The sequence below is a fragment of the Cyanistes caeruleus genome, chromosome 3, assembly GCF_971803275.1.
Source record: "Cyanistes caeruleus chromosome 3, bCyaCae1.hap1.1, whole genome shotgun sequence".
In the NCBI taxonomy this organism is placed as follows: Eukaryota; Metazoa; Chordata; class Aves; order Passeriformes; family Paridae; genus Cyanistes; species Cyanistes caeruleus.
In genome coordinates this window covers 93,559,576-93,571,424 of record NC_141703.1, presented here as the reverse complement: position 1 = coordinate 93,571,424, position 11,849 = coordinate 93,559,576, and positions in this window count along the sequence as shown.

The window sequence follows — 11,849 nt, the reverse complement described above, 5'->3', positions numbered from 1 at the left end:
CATAGGGACTTGTTTTCAAACTTTAATAAGGTTCCTTCCTTTTACAATTTTTTTTCACCAAGTGCCATGACTTGTGAACCAGCAAAGATGGAGGTACTTCAGGGAGAAGAGAGGAGCCAACCCTTGAGAGTAAAGAGATGGGATGCATGAAGCAGCATAAATGTTGGTGCTAACCATGGGGAAAATGCTGAGCAGTGTGGGAACACAAATAGGACAGACAAGATTTTTGTGTAGATGAGAAGGATTTGGGTAAAGCACATGTGTGTGTTAGGTTAGTCCTGTATGGGGTGAATTAAGAGCTCCAAAATCCTGTGGCTCACTCTGCCACAGGCAACATAGTAATTTTCCTGAAAATTTCCACAGGAAAATACTGTCCTTAAATAAGAAACTGGGGTGTCCTTTGAGGAAAAGCTATCTCAAAATTATAAGGTTAAATCAGTATTTTTAAGAGAAGCGATGACTTTCATTAGCTTTTTCTTTTCATGAATAAAAAAATGGAAAGAACAATTATTGTGGATAAGGACAGGTAATACTTACAGTCCTGCAATCAGAATGAAGAGATTTGCCCTTGTTCAGAGGGGAAGGGAGAAACTTTTTCAGAGTGAAAAGTCTATGCTAAATATTTGTCACCAGAAATTGAATGTCGCCCACACCTTTCACTGAAAAATATATTTGGGGGTTGTTGTTTTTTTCAGAATACTCTTGTGTAGGTTGTTTTAAAATAATATTGTATCAGTTTCTCCACTTCCTCACTGGTACAATAATTTACAACTCAGGGATCCCCCTCCTTTCCTAAGCCACAGCATTTCCCCAGCACAGTTCTGAGGGCCAGTGGTAGAGAAAAGGCCTCAGCTATTAAAAGCTACAAGTCAGAATAATTAGCAGCGAGGACAGGGACATAAGAGGAAAAGACAGAAGACAGATAAACGTTGCCAGGAAATTAACTGGCTCAGGTGTTAGGACTGCACACCATGTTTAAACTGTTGTGATGACTGCAGTCTGATGTTCTGATAATTTTGTTTGATCAGACTGGTGTTCCAAAATGGTCTGTATTAATGCTTGCTGGAACTGAGGAGTATGAATTAAATTCTTATGTAAATAAGTAAAAGGAAGACTGATAATGATCATATAAAGAAAATAATGCAAAACACAATATCAGATGGATGATTTTAGTCTCAGGAACATCTCAGTGGCTACTGCTTTTTGTGGGAGGGTGCTCTTTATATTTTTATCCATTTAATTTTTAAAATTCAGTACAGGATTTTGACACTCCTCTTTATTGTTCTGAGGTTTTCAATGTGCTATTCACAGTAACACTGCTTTATTTTCTGAGTACTTACCATTAACCATGGAATTCGTAATGCATGTGAACAGATATCATCACTGTATTTTAGACAAGGGCATGGAGAGGAAGAAGAAATGATTATGTAAGTAAAGATAAGAAATTTGGAAACAGGCAAAATGTAAGCAGTGCCAGACCTCAAATGTAAAAGAAGTGCTCAAATCTGATGCAAAGACAAGAGAATATTAAGATGTAGAAAATGTGTACTGGATACAAGATTGCTGTATAAACCAAAAAAAATAAGAGATGCAATGCGATAGAGGAGATTTTGGAAGACAGAAAACTCTCTTCTAAATAAGAAAAATCCAGCTTTAACTTGTCATCATGGCAGATCTTTACTATAGAAATTAATTCAGAACCAGAAATTAGACAGCTAGATACTTTAGGGAAGAATTATTTAAGATGTCATTAAGATACTTTGGAAGGAACTCTTTAATTGAGGGCACAGAATTTGGGAAGTGAGATATGAGAAGTGTGTAGCAGGTCACAACAGAAAACAGAAGTTTACCACAAGAAGTGACAAGTAATTGCAGCAGACTTTTCTCCAAGTTACATATTGAGAGCCAGGATCCCATGACATAGAATTCATAGGAAACTAGAATCATTTGGGTTGGAATGGTCCTTAAAGATCATCTGTTTCCAGCCCTCCTGCCATAGAAAGGGACTTATTTCCTTAGATCAAGTTGCTCAAAGCCCCATCCAACCCGGCCTTGAAACACTGTCAGGGATGGCATCCACAGCTTCTCTGGGCAACCTGTTCCCAGAGGGAGTCTCACTACCCTCACAGAACAGAATCTCTTCCTTATATCTAACCTAAACCTACCCTCCTTCAGTTTAAAGCCATTGCCCCTTGTCCTGTTACTACATGCCCTTGTAAGGTCCCTCTCCAGCTCTCTAGCGAGTTGCCATTATGAAGGCTGCTCTGAGGTCTCCCTGAAGCCTTCTATTCTCCAGACTAAACAACCCCAACTCTCTCGGTCTGCCTTTATGGTACAGGTGTTCCAGCCCTCTGATCATCTTGGTGGCCCTCCTCTGGGTTCTCTCTATCAGGTTCACATCCTTCTTAATTTGTGGGCTCCAGATCTGGATGCAGAACTCCAGGTGGGGTGTAACCAGGGCAGAGCAAGAGGGTGAGAATCACCTTCCTTGCCATGCTGGCCACACCGCTTTTATTGCAGCCCAGAAAGCCAAGAACATCCTGGCTGTGTGCAAAATGATGTGTTTGACCTTTTGGGCTGCAACAGGATGCTGCATTTCATCCACAAACACCCCCAAATCTTTCACCTCAGGCCTGCTATTGCTTTATTCTCCACCCACCCTGTGTTTGTGCTTGGGATTGCCCTGGCCCAGGTGCAGGACCCTGTGCTTGGCCTTGTTGAACTCCATGAGGTTTGTGCAGGCCCAGCTCTCAGGCATGTCCATGTCCCTCAGGATGGCATCCCTTCCCTCCAGTGTGTTGACTGCACCTCAGAGCTTGGTGTTGTGGGCAAACTCGCTGAGGGTGTGCTCAGTCCCACTGTCCTTGCAGTGACAAAAGTGTTAAAGTGCCCCATCCCAGCCCCTGAGGAATGGTGCTCATTGCTCTCCACTGGGACACTGAGCCAGTGACTGCAGTGAGTGTGAGCATCCAGCCAAATCCTTGTCCACTGTGGTGTGCCCTGAGCATCTCCAGTCCAGAGATGAGGATGTTGTGTGGGACAGTGTCATGTGCTCTGTTTGCACAAGGCCAGCTAGATGACTCTTCCCTCATCCACCAATGCCCTCACCCATCATGAAAGGCCCTCCAATCTGCCAGTGAAGCCATGCTGGCTGTCACAAATCACCTCCTTACTTTCCATGTGCCTTGGTATAATTTCCAGGGGAAATCTGCTCCGTGATCTTGCCAGGCACAGGAGACTGAGCCTGTAGTATCCCTGGGTCTTCATTAATTTCCTTTTTAAAAGGGGATATGTTTCCCCTTTTCCAGTCAGTGGGAACTTTACCAGATTGCCACATCTGATCCTGTGAAAGAACATAGTGGGACAGAGGATGACCTATACGAAGAAATAATGCATGTAGTAGAAATGAAAGTTGTCAGGATTTGCTGGCTGCATGAATTAGAAACAGTGTGCATTTAATATAAATGAAGAAAAGTGGAAAGACTGGGATAGCTGAAGCTGAAGCTTGAGGCATAGTTGAGGATGAAGACATTGCCAACTAGAGCAATTAAAGATATGCTTCTATTAAGCCCCTGTTTCCACACAGCAGCAGAAAAACTCAAGCGTTCGTTTAAGGTGCTATGAAGAATCCTCACAGCCTTGCTGGAGACTGAACTTACCCTGTCTTCTGAGTTCTAAGAGCACAGATCTAGGCTCTGCCTGTGGTTTTCAGTGTGGGTTATTGCAGTGCCATTTTATGTTAATTATCATAAATGTCATCAGATATTATTTGGCAGGCTCTGTGATCTGCTCTGTTTGAAGTGGTTTTACTCAGCTTAAAGTCCTTGCTAATAGCAGATTCCATGTTAATAACTAATTCAACAAGAAGTGCAGGAACTTTAAAGTTGGTTGTTAACTTTTAACCAAGAGCAGACAGAAATTAAATTTGTTCCAAGAACTTAGTTTCCAATGATATGAATATCAGAGTGCTGGAACCCCATCTGGTACAAACTTAAACTGGGCTGGTTTTGTTGATTTCTCATGAACATGCCATTATTTTCTCCATGTAAGAACTCTCCCTGCTGTCTCTTTCTATGTCAGCTGAGAATCCTAAAGATTCAGGTAGTCTGCAAATGAATTAGTGTATCTCTGAAGTTGGAAATGGTTATGGGAAAGGATCATGATTCTCTATGTACTGACAGATCTGTTTCAGTTACAAAGTGCTCACCCCAACTTGTCTTAAAATCTAGAACTTGTTACAATGGTGGAAAAAGAAATTCAGAAATTTTATTTGCATACTCTGTAACAAATACTTTAATTTTGCACATGGAGGTATGTGAAAGAGAAAATGAAAGTACCCATAGCATCATTTTTTGTGCAGGTAGATGCAAAACTTCTCTATCTACTTAGCTGATGCACTTTAATGTTCCTCCAGCGATTCCATTTCTTGATCTAACAGAGTTCATCCAGTCTGCCTGGACCATGATTGACAGGTCTGCTCAGATTTGATTGTCTGAATATTTGCAATTGCAGACTCTGGAATCTGTGTTCTTTTGTGTTCACCATGCCATGAAGGCCAGTGTGTAGTGGTCATTTCCTAGCTCACGGATCCCAGCACACAGCAAGCCCCCTTATAGAACAGCATAATGCAGAAGGCTGGCTATGGAGATATAATTTATAACTTTTGTGGCAGCAAAGTGGCACAATATGCTTATAAAGCTTCTTCCTGGTTGTTCTGTGGTTGGGTGCTGCTTATTCCTAGAAACACCCACGCACCTGAAAGTCCTGATGAGAATAAATTTCCTTTTACAAAACTCCTACTGGAGGGTAGGTAATGCTAAGGTGAAGCCCACATTCCCAGAGTCCTTCTCCGTTCAGGGAAGCTTACATTAAATAACAAGACTGAAACTGGGGGACCCGACTTTGAATTCAGAGTTGTTTTTAACCCTTTATACACATGTGTAGGTAAATAAAATATTACTCATGTTTCAAAGAGCTGCTGGGGTTGAGTGTAGGTGATAAAAGTATTAACCCCCTACAACCTAGTCTGAAATTCTGTTTCCCATCACTTCTGAGAGTCCAGTTCTAACAGCTTCTGCAGGCCATGTCCATGCTGTGCAGATGCTGACAGTGCAGAGCTCCCTGGGCTGGCTTTGAGCTGGCTTCAGACAGAGAAGCTGAGCAGTGAAGTCAGCAGAGCTCTGCATACAACCAGGGCACAGCAACTTGTGTGTGCAGCTCTGTGCTACCTGCTGGGGATGGAAGAGTCCACCCAGTTCAATGCAATGGCCCATCAGCTTACTTGGAGCCAGTCCTGGGTCACTGACACACCAAATGCACACAGCTTCTGCTGGGATGAAATGTTGTGGCTCTCTTGGAATCAGCATTAAGATCCTTAAAACACATGATATTCACCCGCCCAGGCTCCTGAGCAGGTCACGATGCCTAGGAGCTTTATTTTGTGATACACTGTGGTTATGTTCTAGCCTACCTCCCAGCAAGGCTCCCCTTGAACAAAGCTCCAGATTGTGCAAGGAACACTGGGCTTACTTGCAAAAGTGCTCTGAGAGCAAATGACTGAAAAGTGAGGAGGAAGTGGCTCAGAGGACCGGATGAACTGACACGTGTTTCATCAGAGGAAAGGGGCAGGAACTTCCAGATGAAGCCTAACTCCCCTCACTTATGGATACCCAAAGCACTGGAGTCTGCCCCTCTTTTCTTTGGCCAGGAAGTTGCAAAGAAATGAGGAATTTTTAAGGCTCTGCTTTTACAACAGGAAGATGTTTCACTTCTCTGATTCCTTAGATACTTAAGAAATTAACAGGATGTCTTCACTTGACAACAAAGAGTGAGGCTATTTTTTTCCAATGGAGATGCTCCCTAGCAATCTCTCACAATAGGCAAGCTAAGGATATGAAGAAGGAAGTTTTGCATTTAAAAACCCTTTGCAGCACTCCAATGATATGGCCTGGAAATCTGCTAGCTCAGCTAGTTTGGGACTAACCTTGGCACTGCTCTGAATATTGTGCTGTGTCTATTATCCCCACTGTAGCTGGACAGAATACTAAGGCTGTATGTGACCTATCCTCTGTTATTTTAAGTAGCCAGACTAAGAAAACATGAGAATCTGTGGGGAATTTTTTTCTGCCATAAGTCAATAGAGGTTAGTGGAAACAGACTGGTGGATGGAGATGTTTGCAGGGTGTAGAGGTATTGACTTCATTTTCTGCAACAGATGCTGCATGTGTAAACAGAAGCAGGTTCTTCTTCTGCCTGATTTTGCAGGTTTAGACAATTATTTCTGTCTTACTTTGCAGTAAGGGTGAGAGCAGATGATTCTAGTAGAATGGATATTTCCATTTCTATTTCTATTGAAGACATTCAAGTCCAGCATCAGATCATTCAAAGATGCAAGACACTTTCTTATCTTCAGGAGTTAGGTATTGGTTTAAATGACAGTACATAAAGCTTAGTATCTGCTTCAGTATTGTGCCTGCATTTTTCTAATTTCTCATGTTTACCATAATTCATTATTTATGTTTTATGCAGGCTTGCTTTCTTTCTTATTTCAACAATGTCTGGTGATAAGGATATACACTGCTCATTTATGGGCTAATGTAAAATTACCTCCTTTTCCTGCCTTGAATTGGTATGAGATGAGAAGAACATAGCAGTTCAGTTAAAGTTGGTTTAATTAAGATGTCTAAATCCAAAAGAATCTCTGGTATAACTCCAGAAAGGTCAGTTTATTCATCAAGCCTTGATTTTTCCTGACAGTCTCAATTATTTTAATGTGCAGGATGGAATTTCCTGATTTCATGGTGCAGTTCTTGATATTTTCTGAGGAAGGCAGACTTGATCAGGGGAGTACAGGATAGTCTAGAGGTAAAGATTTCTCTTTCAGTTTTTCTACTGGCTCATTCTGTCACCTTTACTTTTTATAAGTGAATTTTAAATGTTGCTTTTGTCCCAGAGAAGCTCCACTCCCAAGGCTACATGTATTCCATAAATATGATGCCTGTGCTATGATGGGAATGCATAAATTGGAAATTGAGAGCCCATGGGCTTCTCCCATGTTAGCAGACTTGCTAACCTAACAGTTCTTTTTTTCTGATACTGATGTATAACAAGAAATCAGCTCGGCTTTCTACAGCAGAACAAATGAGGCCAATCTGGCACAGACTGGTATATGTCATTTATATGATCTGGAAAATAGAGCCTGAATATCCCTGAAAATGGAAAAAATAATTTCTCAGCTTGCTGTCCACTATTCATATCATTGCCAAAGAACTGCATTTGCTTGGGTGATTTTGCTCTATAACAACAATGACTAAAACATGAGATCTCAGAAACCCATGGATTCATCTGGGGCAGATCTCCAAATATCACTTAATTTGGGAACTTGGCAATACTGACAACACTTCAGGTGAAGCAAAGAACATGATGGTAGTGATAAATTTGGAGTTTTATATTTTAATCAGGTCAGATTTTTTAAACTAGATACTGGTGAATATGAGTGGTGACATTTGACATTTGCAATACCCCAGTGTTTGGCAAGTTTGTCTGAACAACAAGAAGAAAAAGACAGTGAGTCAGAAGCTCAAAAACTGTAATTTGGGGACATGCTTCCTCATGCTGTTCTGTTCTTTCTTTAGAAACTGCTGTAGCTACTCTTTAAGATAAAAATGCTGAAAGTAGAATGAAGCAGCACTAAAATCCAGGAAATGCTGCAACATGAATTTTGATGAGACAGAAGTGTGGTACTGAGTAGAGCATTTTAAACTTCCCACTTTGGGCTGCCTTTCTGAACCCTGTGCCCTTTGATTATAATCCAAATTTACAACCTGAGCCCTGCAAAAAGGAGCTGTTTACCCTGATAAGTTATAAATACCAGAAGTAGCTTACTAATGAGTTTTGCATGACTTTCAGTTAATATGCAGCAAGAGTACGGCAGCTTTGTTTTCTCCCCAGATCAACTTTTCAATATATTATTGTGATCCAAATAATGTCTGAACAGATAATTAAATCTTCTGTGATTAAATATTCTGCTTGCTTTCAGGGTAGTTTGGGATACATACATTTACTTCATTACCTAGACTAGCTCAAGCTTTCCAACTTTACCCTGCCAAGACTTTGTTCAGTAATACCATCTAGAAGACAAAATGGCTGTATATGAAATGGCATATATAGTTAATGCCTTGAAATCAATGAGGTTTTTTGAAACATATTAGTATTTGATTTCTGTGAGAATCAAAGATCAAAATTTAAGTCCAGAAGGATCAGAACAAACAGAACAGAAGTCACTGGAGAACACTTGTAACACAGAGTTCAGCCCAGGCTCTGTACCCTACAGATACATCAAATCTTTTTGGGTACTGTCTTGAGTAAAAAAAAAAAAAAAAAAATATCTGAGAACTCAAATAATGCAACTCTCTTAAAAATACCTGGCCTATGCAGCTGAAATAACTAATATTTAAATGTGATGAAGTTGATCACCCATGCAGTCTGTGAGAAAGAATCTGTAAATTTACCTTTTCTCTTTGCTTGATGTATCTGCTGGGAAATGTGTTACAAGCTTCTGTTTCACCAGAAATACTGAAAGACCAGAAATTACTTTCAAAGTAACCTCCCATCTATGTTACAGAGTTCTCCTGTTGTTTCTATTTACGTTCCACCCTACTTTTCAGTGATTGTCGCAGCAGGATCTGAGAGATGGGTCTTTTTCTTCTTCTAGAGGAGAAAATGGACCCTTTTCCTCAGTTCTAGCCCCTGGGTTTTGCTGGAGTTCACTGAGATCCAAAATGTCACTTTCACAGCTGTTTCAAAACATGTTGTCTAATAATCCTTATTTTCCTTATTTAGAAAAATAAAGCAAAATATTTAATCCTTATTTAGCTCATTGTTCAGTGCATAAAACCAGGCAGTTGGGATAACACACATTTGACTTGTGGGTGATCTTAGCATATTAAAAAACCCACTCCAGTTACCCTTTCATCACCACCTTGTGGTCATACCAGACGATGCTGTCCTGTTTCAAATATATATTGGAATGAAGTACTTTACTCAGCCCAGAGCCCAAGATTTTATTTGTTCAAAGGAGTAGAATTTGGCAAAGGTGATGCGGTGTTAAAATATTTTTGAAGGTCTACTTTTTGTGAAACTTCAGAAGAATGTACCACTGTATGATTTTTACCTAATGTAATTGCTTGGATAGGTATGGCATAATAATTGGTCATCATTATATGCAGTTTTGTCTTAAAATATTCAAATTGAAAAGTTTTATTAGATTTTTTTTTAATCCATACTTACATTTACCTCCATTTGGACTCCTGAGATGATTTATCTTTTTTAAGTAAGCTGAGTTTATTCTTCTGTACATTTGAGAATAAGAAAAGTGACAAAATATAATTTAATGAGAATCTTTTTCACATTAAGTCCAAAGACTTAAGAATTTAAGCATTGTTAAGAATTCATGCTTCAACCCCATGGCATAAGACCTGAAACAAGCAGAACTGAATCAGAGGAACATTGCCTCTGATGTACTTGTTAGCTGTAATTTAAATTGTTGTTTTCAAACAAAGCATTGAATTTGTAGTTGCCTCTCAATTCAGTGTACATAAATGGGCCAGAATACAGGCATAGTTTTTATTGTGACATATAGGAAGGAGTTTCATAACTCAGTATTTTTCCTGGCATAATGGGCTGAGACTCATGGGTTTAGAGGGTTGTTTGTGCTTTCCCTGTCTCTTAACATGTTGTGTTTAGATGACATTATCAGGCAACACATGAAATTAATAAACTCTACTTGATTCAATGTAAGATAAACTCCCAGTGTAAAGATATTAAGCAAATTACTTAATAGGAAAAAGTTCATATGCATGAGCTGAAATACCAGATGCAGTAAAAATAAGCAAGGGCCAACAAGCCTGCTTGTTACACCAGGTGCATTGTGAGCATTTGCAATCTTATCCTGAGGATTTGACATCAGACAGTTCCAAGTATCTGAGATCGTTCCAGCCAGATCTTTTGCACTGTTGGTCAGGCTATAACTTGTAGATTTTTAAATCCTTTTGCAGAGAGATAAGTAGGGTTCTCTCCAGGCTGATTATTACCCAAAGAATAATCCAACTGAAGCAAAATCCAAATTTGATTTTGAATAAAAATCAGGATGCTGACAAAGTCCATATGAAGCCCTAGCATTATGTGCACTTTAAATGCAGTCCTCTGGACCAAGGATATCCTGCTCAGTGGTAGCTATGAGTGACACACAGCCCATTTTATGACCCTACAAATAGCAATGTGTACTTTAAAAAAACAACTTTATATTTGTTACTGGCTCCCTTTTATAGTAGATATTCCTGTCATTGAAATTCTGACCTTTTACTCTGTTGTGAACAGGAGCTAAATCTGACTCTGGTAGTGTTACTGTGTTTGCAATGTCATTACTGCGAAAAATACAGATGAAGGCAGATATATGGATGTCTGAAAACCTTGATAGACACCTCATAGCCTTATGGCTGTTTTGCCAAACTGGGCACTACAAAAACCCTTTTTAATGGTAACTAAAATCTCCACTGATAATGCAATAAAGGATGGTGGTTGCATTCTTACGTCATTAGTTCTTCAGAAATTCCTTTTAATTCTAAAGAAGAAGTATCTAATTCGCTTGTTTCCATTGGCTCTTAGAATTATGTGTCTGAATGAGATTTCAAGGCTCCCATGCAGTGGTGCTGTGAGCAGAGCTCACTGAGGAGTGGTGACACCATTTCCTTTTAAGTACCATAAGCAAAATCTTGTCATATTTTCAGCACTGAACCAAAAATACCTTACAAAGGTCTAGTCTTAGAACTACTTTTTAAGCATTTGCAGAAAAGCTATGTGTATACTCCATGTCCTCAGTGATATTTATTTGGTATTTAGTTTTCAGAAGTTTAATATTTAGTTCTTAAGATATGTTGTAAAATTTCAAGTTTGGTACTGAGTTCTCATAGGTTTTCACTCCCCCCTAAAGTCTGTTGTCCTAATGCCAAATGAAGACAGTTAAATTCCAGAGGACTTCAGCTCTTTCTGTCACAGCATCCAGTTATCCTGGAACATGTTTATCTTTGGAAGTGCAGTTCCAAAGAACAGTCTGACTTTCCCATTGCACTTGTGCTCCTCTCACTCAAAGCACAAGTGGCTTCTGCACTTTATATTCAGGCCTGATCTTGTCTCTGTCTCACATGGGTCTTCCATACAGCCTGGCTTGTGCCAGATTCCTGTTATGCAGTACATCTTCAGCAACCAGACTCACGGTTCTCTCTTCACTTCTGTGCCATGACACCCCATTATTCTGGTTGATTATTAGTTTCTTGAAGCTGGGGAGCTTCCACCCCGTGTCATTTTGCAGAGCTGGGTTTCCTGTACCTTCTTTGCCTTGCCTCTGTTATTGGGCTGATTTGTGACTGATAAACCCTACAGCAAACTCAAATGGGGTTGGAGTTTCTTCTTGTCTGTGTTTCATATCAGAGAGATTTTTCTTATTCTGAGCTAGTAGAAAAAACATATTCTTTCTTTAGCACTGAAAATGTGAAAATTACATAGCCTCCCCCAGTCCTTCTATAAAATGGTAACAATATATGGTTTCTTATGTTTGTGGTGCTGATGGTTTTGCAGTGAAGTGGTGCTCAGACTTTAGCAGGAGTGGAGTTCTGAGCCCATGTCCTGAAAACTGAAGGCCTCCCAGGTACTTCAAGAGAACACAAGGAATGGAGCAGATGTCATGGACACCTGGCACATTCTCCTTAGGCTTGGGAACTACCAATCCTCTTCCATATGCATACTCTGGAAAATTCAGCATAATCAGAAGCAAAATCACATAGCCTGGGGGA